Raw genomic sequence first — 13,319 nt, forward strand, 5'->3', positions numbered from 1 at the left:
TTTGGCCCTGAACTTGTCTTTGGCTTTGGAGGTTTGAGTGCCTTGAGTGAGGAGCTGCATGTTAGTTTTGTGTGGGTGCTCAAGCTGCTTGATTCCATCCCACTGGGCTCAATGGGCATTGGACCGGAAGTGAGCAAACAGGGTTTCCTAGATAGCTGCCAGGACAGATGATGGTATGTGAAGTGCATGAGGCAGGTGGAGTTGTTTTGGCACTGGAAGAGCTGTGCTGCTGCTTCGGGCAGTTGCCATTCACCACCACACTACCTTCCCTAGGTGTCATAGCCACTTTCAGACATATGTGCTGCCAGAGCACTTGGTTTCCATGGCAGCGGGAAATGGCTTGGGCTCTGAACTTGTCTTTGGCTGTGGAGTTTTGAGCGCCATGAGTGAGGTGCTGCATGTTAGTTTTGTGTGGGTGCTCAAGCTGCTTGATTCCATCTCACTGGGCTCAATGGGCATTGGACTGGGAGTGAGCAAACAGGGTTTCCTAGATAGCTGCCAGGACAGCTGATGGTATGTGAAGTGCATGAGGCAGGTGGAGTTGTTTTGGCACTGGAAGAGCTGTGCTGCTGCTTCGGGCAGTTGCCATTCACCACCACATTATCTTTCCTAGGTGTCATAGCCACTTTCAGACATATGTGCTGCCAGAGCACTTGGTTTCCATGGCAGCGGGAAATGGCTTTGGCCCTGAACTTGTCTTTGGCTGTGGAGTTTTGAGCGCCTTGAGTGAGGAGCTCCATGTTAGTTTTCCTTGTTGGTGCTTAAGCTGCTTGATTCCATCCCACAGGGCTCAATGGGCATTGAATTGGAAGTGACCAAGCAGGGTTTCCTAAATAGCTGCCAGGACAGCTGATGGTATGTGAAGTGCATGGGGCAGGTGGTGTTGTTTTGGCACTGGAAGAGCTGTGCTGCTGCTTCGGGCAATTGCCATTCACCACCACACTACCTTCCCTAGGTGTCAAAGCCACTTTCAGACATATGTGCTGCCAGAGCACTTGGTTTCCATGGCAGCGGGAAATGGGTTTGGCCCTGAACTTGTCTTTGGCTGTGGAGTTTTGCGCGCCTTGAGTGAGGAGCTGCATGTTAGTTTTGTGTGGGTGCTCAAGCTGCTTGATTCCATCCCACTGGGCTCAAAGGGCATGGGACCGGAAGTGAGCAAACAGGGTTTCCTAGATAGCTGCCAAGACAGCTGATGGTATTTGAAGTTCAGGAAGCAGGTGGAGTTGTATTGGCAGTGGAAGAGCTGTGCTGCTGCTTCGGGCAGTTGCCATTCACCACCACACTACCTTCCCTAGGTGTCATAGCCACTTTCAGACATATGTGCTGCCAGAGCACTTGGTTTCCATGGCAGCGGGAAATGGCTTTGGCTCTGAACTTGTGTTTGGCTGTGGAGTTTTGAGCGCCTTGAGTGAGGAGCTCCATGTTAGATTTGTGTGGGTGCTCAAGCTGCTTGATTCCATCCCACTGGGCTCAATGGGCATTGGACCGGAAGTGAGCAAACAGGGTTTCCTAGATAGCTGCCAGGACAGCTGATGGTATGTGAAGTGCATGAGGCAGGTGGAGTTGTTTTGGCACTGGAAGAGCTGTGTTGCTGCTTCGTGCAGTTGCCATTCACCACCACACTACCTTCCCTAGGTGTCATAGCCACTTTCAGACATATGTGCTGCCAGAGCACTTGGTTTCCATGGCAGCGGGAAATGGCTTTGGCTGTGAACTTGTCTTTGGCTGTGGAGTTTTGAGTGCATTGCGTGAGGAGCTCCATGTTAGTTTTGTGTGGGTGCTCAAGCTGCTTGATTCCATCCCACTGGGCTCAATGGGCATGGGACCGGAAGTGAGCAAACAGGGTTTCCTAGATAGCTGCCAGGACAGCTGATGGTATGTGAAGTGCATGAGGCAGGTGGAGTTGTTTTGGCACTGGAAGAGCTGTGCTGCTGCTTCGGGCAGTTGCCATTCACCACCACACTACCTTCCCTAGGTGTCATAGCCACTTTCAGACATATGTGCTGCCAGAGCCCTTGGTTTCCATGGCAGCGGAAAATGGCTTTGGCCGTGAACTTGTCTTTGGCTGTGGAGTTTTGAGCGCCTTGAGTGAGGAGGTCCATGTTAGTTTTGTGTGGGTGCTCAAGCTGCTTGATTCTATCCCACTGGGCTCAATGGGCATTGGAACGGAAGTGACCAAACAGGGTTTCCTAGAAATCTGCCAGGACAGCTGATGGTATGTGAAGTTCAGGAAGCAGGTGGAGTTGTTTTGGCATTGGAAGAGCTGTGCTGCTGCTTCGGGCAGTTGCCATTCACCACCACACTACCTTCCCTAGGTGTCATAGCCACTTTCAGACATATGTGCTGCCAGAGCACTTGGTTTCCATGGCAGCGGGAAATGGCTTTGGCTCTGAACTTGTCTTTGGCTGTGGAGTTTTGAGCGCCTTGAGTGAGGAGCTCCATGTTAGTTTTGTGTGGGTGCTCAAGCTGCTTGATTCCATCCCACTGGGCTCAATGGGCATGGGACCGGAAGTGAGCAAACAGGGTTTCCTAGATAGCTGCCAGGACAGCTGATGGTATGTGAAGTGCATGAGGCAGGTGGAGTTGTTTTGGCACTGGAAGAGCTGTGTTGCTGCTTCGTGCAGTTGCCATTCACCACCACACTACCTTCCCTAGGTGTCATAGCCACTTTCTGACATATGTGCTGCCAGAGCCCTTGGTTTCCATGGCAGCGGGAAATGGCTTTGGCCCTGAACTTGGCTTTGGCTGTGGAGTTTTGAGCGCCTTGAGTGAGGAGCTGCATGTTAGTTTTGTGTGGGTGCTCAAGCTGCTTGATTCCATCCCACTGGGCTCAATGGGCATGGGACCGGAAGTGAGCAAACAGGGTTTCCTAGATAGCTGCCAGGACAGCTGATGGTATGTGAAGTTCATGAGGCAGGAGGAGTTGTTTTGGCACTGGAAGAGCTGTGCTGCTGCTTCGGGCAGTTGCCATTCACCACCACACTCCCTTCCCTAGGTGTCATAGCCACTTTCAGACATATGTGCTGCCAGAGCACTTGGTTTCCATGGCAGCGGGAAATGGCTTGGGCGCTGAACTTGTCTTTGGCTGAGGAGCTTTGAGCGCCTTGAGTGAGGAGGTCCATGTTAGTTTTGTGTGGGTTCTCAAGCTGCTTGATTCCATCCCACTGGGCTGAATGGGCATGGGACCGGAAGTGAGCAAACAGGGTTTCCTAGATAGCTGCCAGGACACCTGATGGTATGTGAAGTGCATGAGGCAGGTGGAGTTGTTTTGGCACTGGAAGAGCTGTGCTGCTGCTTCGAGCATTTGCCATTCACCACCACACTACCTTCCCTAGGTGTCATAGCCACTTTCAGACATATGTGCTGCCAGAGCACTTGGTTTCCATGGCAGCGGGAAATGGCTTTGGCCCTGAACTTGTCTTTGGCTGTGGAGTTTTGAGTGCCATGAGTGAGGAGCTGCATGTTAGTTTTGTGTGGGTGCTCAAGCTGCTTGATTCCATTACTCTGGGCTCAATGGGCATTGGACCGTAAGTGAGCAAACAGGGTTTCCTATATAGCTGCAGGACAGCTGATGGTATGTGAAGTGCATGAGGCAGGTTGAGTTGTTTTGGCACTGGAAGAGCTGTGCTGCTGCTTCGGGCAGTTGCCATTCACCACCACACTACCTTCCCTAGGTGTCATAGCCACTTTCAGATATATGTGCTGCCAGAGCCCTTGGTTTCCATGGTAGCAGGAAATGGCTTTGGCGCTGAATTTGCCTTTGGCTGTGGAGTTTTGAGCGCCTTGAGTGAGGAGGTGCATGTTAGTTTTGTGTGGGTGCTCAAGCTGCTTGATTCCATCCCACTGGGCTCATTGGGCATGGGACCGGAAGTGAGCAAACAGGGTTTCCTAGATAGCTGCCAGGACAGCTGATGGTATGTGAAGTGCATGAGGCAGGTGGAGTTGTTTTGGCACTGGAAGAGCTGTGCTGCTGCTTCGGGCAGTTGCCATTCACCACCACACTACCTTCAATAGGTGTCATAGCCACTTGCAGACATATGTGCTGCCAGAGCACTTGGTTTCCATGGCAGCGGGAAATGGCTTTGGCTCTGAACTTGTCTTTGGCTGTGGAGTTTTGAGCGCCTTGAGTGAGGAGCTCCATGTTAGTTTTGTGTGGGTGCTCAGGCTGCTTGATTCCATCCCACTGGGCTCAATGGGCATTGGACCGGAAGTGAGCAAACAGGGTTTCCTAGATAGCTGCCAGGACAGCTTATGGTATGTGAAGTGCATGAGGCAGGTGGAGTTGTTTTGGCACTGGAAGAGCTGTGTTGCTGCTTCATGCAGTTGCCATTCACCACCACACTACCTTCCCTAGGTGTCATAGCCAGTTTCAGACATATGTGCTGCCAGAGCACTTGGTTTCCATGGCAGCGGGAAATGGCTTGGGCTCTGAACTTGTCTTTGGCTGTGGAGTTTTGAGCGCATTGCGTGAGGAGCTCCATGTTAGTTTTGTGTGGGTGCTCAAGCTGCTTGATTCCATCCCACTGGGCTCAATGGGCATGGGACCGGAAGTGAGCAAACAGGGTTTCCTAGATAGCTGCCAGGACAGCTGATGGTATGTGAAGTGCATGAGGCAGGTGGAGTTGTTTTGGCACTGGAAGAGCTGTGCTGCTGCTTCGGGCAGTTGCCATTCACCACCACACTACCTTCCCTAGGTGTCATAGCCACTTTCAGACATATGTGCTGCCAGAGCCCTTGGTTTCCATGGCAGCGGAAAATGGCTTTGGCCGTGAACTTGTCTTTGGCTGTGGAGTTTTGAGCGCCTTGAGTGAGGAGGTCCATGTTAGTTTTGTGTGGGTGCTCAAGCTGCTTGATTCCATCCCACTGGGCTCAATGGGCATTGGAACGGAAGTGACCAAACAGGGTTTCCTAGAAATCTGCCAGGACAGCTGATGGTATGTGAAGTGCATGAAGCAGGTGGAGTTGTTTTGGCACTGGAAGAGCTGTGCTGCTGCTTCGGGCAGTTGCCATTCACCACCACACTACCTTCCCTAGGTGTCATAGCCACTTTCAGACATATGTGCTGCCAGAGCACTTGGTTTCCATGGCAGCGGGAAATGGCTTGGGCCCTGAACTTGTCTTTGGCTGTGGAGTTTTGAGCGCCTTGAGTGAGGAGCTCCATGTTAGTTTTGTGTGGGTGCTCAAGCTGCTTGATTCCATCCCACTGGGCTCAATGGGCATGGGACCGGAAGTGAGCAAACAGGGTTTCCTAGATAGCTCCAGGACAGCTGATGGTATGTGAAGTTCAGGAAGCAGGTGGAGTTGTTTTGGCATTGGAAGAGCTGTGCTGCTGCTTCGGGCAGTTGCCATTCACCACCACACTACCTTCCCTAGGTGTCATAGCCACTTTCAGACATATGTGCTGCCAGAGCACTTGGTTTCCATGGCAGCGGGAAATGGCTTTGGCTCTGAACTTGTCTTTGGCTGTGGAGTTTTGAGCGCCTTGAGTGAGGAGCTCCATGTTAGTTTTGTGTGGGTGCTCAAGCTGCTTGATTCTATCCCACTGGGCTCAATGGGCTTTGGACCGGAAGTGAGCAAACAGGGTTTCCTAGATAGCTGCCAGGACAGCTGATGGTATGTGAAGTGCATGAGGCAGGTGGAGTTGTTTTGGCACTGGAAGAGCTGTGTTGCTGCTTCGTGCAGTTGCCATTCACCACCACACTCCCTTCCCTAGGTGTCATAGCCACTTTCAGACATATGTGCTGCCAGAGCACTTGGTTTCCATGGCAGCGGGAAATGGCTTGGGCTCTGAACTTGTCTTTGGCTGTGGAGTTTTGAGCGCATTGCGTGAGGAGCTCCATGTTAGTTTTTTGAGGGTGCTCAAGCTGCTTGATTCCATCCCACTGGGCTCAATGGGCATGGGACCGGAAGTGAGCAAACAGGGTTTCCTAGATAGCTGCCAGGACAGCTGATGGTATGTGAAGTGCATGAGGCAGGTGGAGTTGTTTTGGCACTGGAATAGCTGTGCTGCTGCTTCGGGCAGTTGCCATTCACCACCACACTACCTTCCCTAGGTGTCACAGCTACTTTCAGACATATGTGCTGCCAGAGCACTTGGTTTCCATGGCAGCGGGAATTGGCTTTGGCCCTGAACTTGTCTTTGGCTGTGGAGTTTTGAGCGCCTTGAGTGAGGAGGTCCATGTTAGTTTTGTGTGGGTGCTCAAGCTGCTTGATTCTATCCCACTGGGCTCAATGGGCATTGGAACGGAAGTGACCAAACAGGGTTTCCTAGATAGCTGCCAGGACAGCTGATGGTATGTGAAGTGCATGAAGCAGGTGGAGTTGTTATGGCACTGGAAGAGCTGTGCTGCTGCTTCGGGCAGTTGCCATTCACCACCACACTACCTTCCCTAGGTGTCATAGCCACTTTCAGACATATGTGCTGCCAGAGCACTTGGTTTCCATGGCAGCGGGAAATGGCTTTGGCTCTGAACTTGTCTTTGGCTGTGGAGTTTTGAGCGCCTTGAGTAAGGAGCTCCATGTTAGTTTTGTGTGGGTGCTCAAGCTGCTTGATTCCATCCCACTGGGCTCAATGGGCATGGGACCGGAAGTGAGCAAACAGGGTTTCCTAGATAGCTGCCAGGACAGCTTATGGTATGTGAAGTGCATGAGGCAGGTGGAGTTGTTTTGGCACTGGAAGAGCTGTGCTGCTGCTTCGGGCAGTTGCCATTCACCACCACACTACCTTCCCTAGGTGTCATAGCCACTTTCAGACATATGTGCTGCCAGAGCACTTGGTTTCCATGGCAGCGGGAAATGGCTTGGGCCCTGAACTTGTCTTTGGCTGTGGAGTTTTGCGCACGTTGAGTGAGGAGCTTCATGTTAGTTTTGTGTGGGTGCTCAAGCTGCTTGATTCCATCCCACTGGGCTCAATGGGCATGGGACCGGAAGTGAGCAAACAGGGTTTCCTAGATAGCTGCCAGAACAGCTGATGGTATGTGAAGTGCATGAGGCAGGTGGAGTTGTTTCGGCACTGGAAGAGCTGTGCTGCTGCTTCGGGCAGTTGCCATTCACCACCACACTACCTTCAATAGGTGTCATAGCCACTTTCAGACATATGTGCTGCCAGAGCACTTGGTTTCCATGGCAGCGGGAAATGGCTTTGGCCCTGAACTTGTCTTTGGCTGTGGAGTTTTGAGCGCCTTGAGTGAGGAGCTCCATGTTAGTTTTGTGTGGGTGCTCAAGCTGCTTGATTCCATCCCACTGGGCTCAATGGGCATGGGACCGGAAGTGAGCAAACAGGGTTTCCTAGATAGCTGCCAGGACAGCTGATGGTATGTGAAGTTCATGAGGCAGGAGGAGTTGTTTTGGCACTGGAAGAGCTGTGCTGCTGCTTCGGGCAGTTGCCATTCACCACCACACTCCCTTCCCTAGGTGTCATAGCCACTTTCAGACATATGTGCTGCCAGAGCACTTGGTTTCCATGGCAGCGGGAAATGGCTTGGGCGCTGAACTTGTCTTTGGCTGAGGAGCTTTGAGCGCCTTGAGTGAGGAGGTCCATGTTAGTTTTGTGTGGGTTCTCAAGCTGCTTGATTCCATCCCACTGGGCTCAATGGGCATGGGACCGGAAGTGAGCAAACAGGGTTTCCTAGATAGCTGGCTGGACAGCTGATGGTATGTGAAGTGCATGAGGCAGGTGGAGTTGTTTTGGCACTGGAAGAGCTGTGCTGCTGCTTCGAGCATTTGCCATTCACCACCACACTACCTTCCCTAGGTGTCATAGCCACTTTCAGACATATGTGCTGCCAGAGCACTTGGTTTCCATGGCAGCGGGAAATGGCTTTGGCGCTGAACTTGTCTTTGGCTGTGGAGTTTTGAGTGCCATGAGTGAGGAGTTGCATGTTAGTTTTGTGTGGGTGCTCAAGCTGCTTGATTCCATTACTCTGGGCTCAATGGGCATTGGACCGGAAGTGAGCAAACAGGGTTTCCTATATAGCTGCAGGACAGCTGATAGTATGTGAAGTTCATGAGGCAGGTTGAGTTGTTTTGGCACTGGAAGAGCTGTGCTGCTGCTTCGGGCAGTTGCCATTCACCACCACACTACCTTCCCTAGGTGTCATAGCCACTTTCAGATATATGTGCTGCCAGAGCCCTTGGTTTCCATGGCAGCAGGAAATGGCTTTGGCCCTGAATTTGCCTTTGGCTGTGGAGTTTTGAGCGCCTTGAGTGAGGAGGTGCATGTTAGTTTTGTGTGGGTGCTCAAGCTGCTTGATTCCATCCCACTGGGCTCATTGGGCATGGGACCGGAAGTGAGCAAACAGGGTTTCCTAGATAGCTGCCAGGACAGCTGATGGTATGTGAAGTTCATGAGGCAGGAGGAGTTGTTTTGGCACTGGAAGAGCTGTGCTGCTGCTTCGGGCAGTTGCCATTCACCACCACACTACCTTCCTTGGTGTCATAGCCACTTTCAGACATATGTGCTGCCAGAGCACTTGGTTTCCATGGCAGAGGGAAATGGCTTTGGCCCTGAACTTGTCTTTGGCTGTGAAGATTAGAGCCCCTTCAGTGAGGAGCTCCATGTTAGTTTTGTGTGGGTTCTCAAGCTGCTTGATTCCATCTCACTGGGCTCAATGGGCATGGGACCAGAAGTGACCAAACAGGGTTTCCTAGATAGCTGGCAGGACAGCTGATGGTATGTGAAGTGCATGAGGCAGGTGGAGTTGTTTTGGCACTGGAAGAGCTGTGCTGCTGCTTCGAGCAGTTGCCATTCACCACCACACTACCTTCAATAGGTGTCATAGCCACTTTCAGACATATGTGCTGCCAGAGCACTTGGTTTCCATGGCAGCGGGAAATGGCTTGGGCCCTGAACTTGTCTTTGGCTGTGAAGATTTGAGCCCCTTCAGTGAGGAGCTCCATGTTAGTTTTGTGTGGGTTCTCAAGCTGCTTGATTCCATCCCACTGGGCTCAATGGGCATTGGACCGGAAGTGACCAAACATTGTTTCCTAGATAGCTTCCAGGACAGCTGATGGTATGTGAAGTGCATGAGGCAGGTGGAGTTGTTTTGGCACTGGAAGAGCTGTGCTGCTGCTTCGAGCAGTTGCCATTCACCACCACACTACCTTCCCTAGGTGTCATAGCCACTTTCAGACATATGTGCTGCCAGAGCACTTGGTTTTCATAGCAGCGGGAAATGGCTTGGGCTCTGAACTTGTCTTTGGCTGTGGAGTTTTGAGCGCCTTCAGTGAGAAGCTCCATATTAGTTTTGTGTGGGTGCTCAAGCTGCTTGATTCCAACCCACTGGGCTCAATGGGCATGTGACCGGAAGTGAGCAAACAGGGTTTCCTAGATAGCTGCCAGGACAGCTGATGGTATGTGAAGTGCATGAGGCAGGTGGAGTTGTTTTGGCACTGGAAGAGCTGTGCTGCTGCTTCGGGCAGTTGCCATTCACCACCACACTACCTTCAATAGGTGTCATAGCCACTTTCAGACATATGTGCTGCCAGAGCCCTTGGTTTCCATGGCAGAGGGAAATGGCTTTGGCCCTGAACTTGTGTTTGGTTGTGGAGCTTTGAGCACGTTGAGTGAGGAGCTCCATGTTAGTTTTGTGTGGGTGCTCAAGCTGCTTGATTCCATCCCACTGGGCTCAATTGGCATTGGACCGGAAGTGAGCAAACAGGGTTTCCTATATAGCTGCAGGACAGCTGATGGCATGTGAAGTGCATGAGGCAGGTGGAGTTGTTTTGGCACTGGAAGAGCTGTGCTGCTGCTTCGGGCAGTTGCCATTCACCACCACACTACCTTCCCTAGGTGTCATAGCCACTTTCAGATATATGTGCTGCCAGAGCCCTTGGTTTCCATGGCAGCAGGAAATGGCTTTGGCGCTGAATTTGCCTTTGGCTGTGGAGTTTTGAGCGCCTTGAGTGAGGAGGTGCATGTTAGTTTTGTGTGGGTGCTCAAGCTGCTTGATTCCATCCCACTGGGCTCATTGGGCATGGGACCGGAAGTGACCAAACAGGGTTTCCTAGATAGCTGCCAGGACAGCTGATGGTATGTGAAGTGCATGAGGCAGGTGGAGTTGTTTTGGCACTGGAAGAGCTGTGCTGCTGCTTCGGGCAGTTGCCATTCACCACCACACTACCATGCCCTAGGTGTCATAGCCACTTTCAGACATATGTGCTGCCAGAGCACTTGGTTTCCATGGCAGAGGGAAATGGCTTTGGCCCTGAACTTGTCTTTGGCTGTGGAGTTTTGAGCGCCTTGAGTGAGGAGCTCCATGTTAGTTTTGTGTGGGTGCTCAAGCTGCTTGATTCCATCCCACTGGGCTCAATGGGCATGGGACCGGAAGTGAGCAAACAGGGTTTCCTAGATAGCTGCCAGAACAGCTGATGGTATGTGAAGTGCATGAGGCAGGTTGAGTTGTTTTGGCACTGGAAGAGCTGTGCTGCTGCTTCGGGCAGTTGCCATTCACCACCACACTACCTTCAATAGGTGTCACAGCCACTTTCAGACATATGTGCTGCCAGAGCACTTGGTTTCCATGGCAGCGGGAAATGGCTTTGGCGCTGAACTTGTCTTTGGCTGTGGAGCTTTGAGCGCCTTGAGTGAGGAGCTCCATGTTAGTTTTGTGTGGGTGCTCAAGCTGCTTGATTCCATCCCACTGGGCTCAATGGGCATGGGACCGAAAGTGACCAAACAGGGTTTCCTAGATAGCTGCTAGGACAGCTGATGGTATGTGAAGTTCATGAGGCAGGAGGAGTTGTTTTGGCACTGGAAGAGCTGTGCTGCTGCTTCGGGCAGTTGCCATTCACCACCACACTACCTTCAATAGGTGTCATAGCCACTTTCAGACATATGTGCTGCCAGAGCCCTTGGTTTCCATGGCAGCGGGAAATGGCTTTGGCCCTGAACTTGTCTTTGGCTGTGGAGTTTTGAGTGCCTTGAGTGAGGAGCTCCATGTTAGTTTTGTGTGGGTGCTCAAGCTGCTTGATTCTATCCCACTGGGCTCAATGGGCATGGGACCGGAAGTGACCAAACAGGGTTTCCTAGAAATCTGCCAGGACAGCTGATGGTATGTGAAGTGCATGAGGCAGGTGGAGTTGTTTTGGCACTGGAAGAGCTGTGCTGCTGCTTCGGGCAGTTGCCATTCACCACCACACTACCTTCCCTAGGTGTCACAGCCACTTTCAGACATATGTGCTGCCAGAGCACTTGGTTTCCATGGCAGCGGGAAATGGCTTTGGCGCTGAACTTGTCTTTGGCTGTGGAGCTTTGAGCGCCTTGAGTGAGGAGCTCCATGTTAGTTTTGTGTGGGTGCTCAAGCTGCTTGATTCCATCCCACTGGGCTCAATGGGCATGGGACCGAAAGTGACCAAACAGGGTTTCCTAGATAGCTGCTAGGACAGCTGATGGTATGTGAAGTTCATGAGGCAGGAGGAGTTGTTTTGGCACTGGAAGAGCTGTGCTGCTGCTTCGGGCAGTTGCCATTCACCACCACACTACCTTCAATAGGTGTCATAGCCACTTTCAGACATATGTGCTGCCAGAGCACTTGGTTTCCATGGCAGCGGGAAATGGCTTTGGCCCTGAACTTGTCTTTGGCTGTGGAGTTTTGAGTGCCTTGAGTGAGGAGCTCCATGTTAGTTTTGTGTGGGTGCTCAAGCTGCTTGATTCTATCCCACTGGGCTCAATGGGCATGGGACCGGAAGTGACCAAACAGGGTTTCCTAGAAATCTGCCAGGACAGCTGATGGTATGTGAAGTGCATGAGGCAGGTGGAGTTGTTTTGGCACTGGAAGAGCTGTGCTGCTGCTTCGGGCAGTTGCCATTCACCACCACACTACCTTCCCTAGGTGTCATAGCCACTTTCAGACATATGTGCTGCCAGAGCACTTGGTTTCCATGGCAGCGGGAAATGGCTTGGGCTCTGAACTTGTCTTTGGCTGTGGAGTTTTGAGCGCCTTGAGTGAGGAGCTCCATGTTAGTTTTGTGTGGGTGCTCAAGCTGCTTGATTTCATCCCACTGGGCTCAATGGGCATGGGACCGGAAGTGAGCAAACAGGGTTTCCTAGATTGCTGCCAGGACAGCTGATGGTATGTGAAGTGCATGAGGCAGGTGGAGTTGTTTTGGCACTGGAAGAGCTGTGCTGCTGCTTCGGGCAGTTGCCATTCACCACCACACTTCCTTCAATAGGTGTCATAGCCACTTTCAGACATATGTGCTGCCAGAGCACTTGGTTTCCATGGCAGCGGAAAATGGCTTTGGCCGTGAACTTGTCTTTGGCTGTGGAGTTTTGAGCGCCATGAGTGAGGAGGTCCATGTTAGTTTTGTGTGGGTGCTCAGGCTGCTTGATTCCATCCCACTGGGTCAATGGGCATTGGACGGATGTGAGCAAACAGGGTTTCCTAGATAGCTGTCAGGACAGCTGATGGTATGTGAAGTGCATGAGGCAGGTGGAGTTGTTTTGGCACTGGAAGAGCTGTGCTGCTGCTTCGGGCAGTTGCCATTCACCACCACACTCCCTTCCCTAGGTGTCATAGCCACTTTCAGACATATGTGCTGCCAGAGCACTTGGTTTCCATGGCAGCGGCAAATGGCTTTGGCCCTGAACTTGTCTTTGGCTGTGGAGTTTTGAGCGCCTTGAGTGAGGAGCTCCATATTAGTTTTGTGTGGGTGCTCAAGCTGCTTGATTCTATCCCACTCTGCAAAATGGGCATTGGACCGGAAGTGAGCAAACAGGGTTTCCTAGATAGCTGCCAAGACAGCTGATGGTATGTGAAGTGCATGAGGCAGGTGGAGTTGTTTTGGCACTGGAAGAGCTGTGCTGCTGCTTCGGGCAGTTGCCATTCACCACCACACTACCTTCCCTAGGTGTCATAGCCACTTTCAGACATATGTGCTGCCAGAGCACTTGGTTTCCATGGCAGCGGGAAATGGCTTGGGCCCTGAACTTGTCTTTGGCTGTGGAGTTTTGAGCGCCTTGAGTGAGGAGCTGCATGTTAGTTTTGTGTGGGTGCTCAAGCTGCTTGATTCCATCCCACTGGGCTCAATGGGCATGGGACCGGAAGTGAGCAAACAGGGTTTCCTAGATAGCTGCCAAGACAGCTGATGGTATGTGAAGTTTGTGAGGCAGGTGGAGTTGTTTTGGCACTGGAAGAGCTGTGCTGCTGCTTCGGGCAGTTGCCATTCACCACCACACTCCCTTCCCTAGGTGTCATAGCCACTTTCAGACATATGTGCTGCCAGAGCACTTGGTTTCCATGGCAGCGGGAAATGGCTTTGGCGCTGAACTTGTCTTTACCTGTGGAGTTTTGAGCGCCTTGAGTGAGGAGCTGCATGTT

The sequence above is a fragment of the Ochotona princeps genome, chromosome 2, assembly GCF_030435755.1.
Source record: "Ochotona princeps isolate mOchPri1 chromosome 2, mOchPri1.hap1, whole genome shotgun sequence".
Classification (NCBI taxonomy): domain Eukaryota; kingdom Metazoa; phylum Chordata; class Mammalia; order Lagomorpha; family Ochotonidae; genus Ochotona; species Ochotona princeps.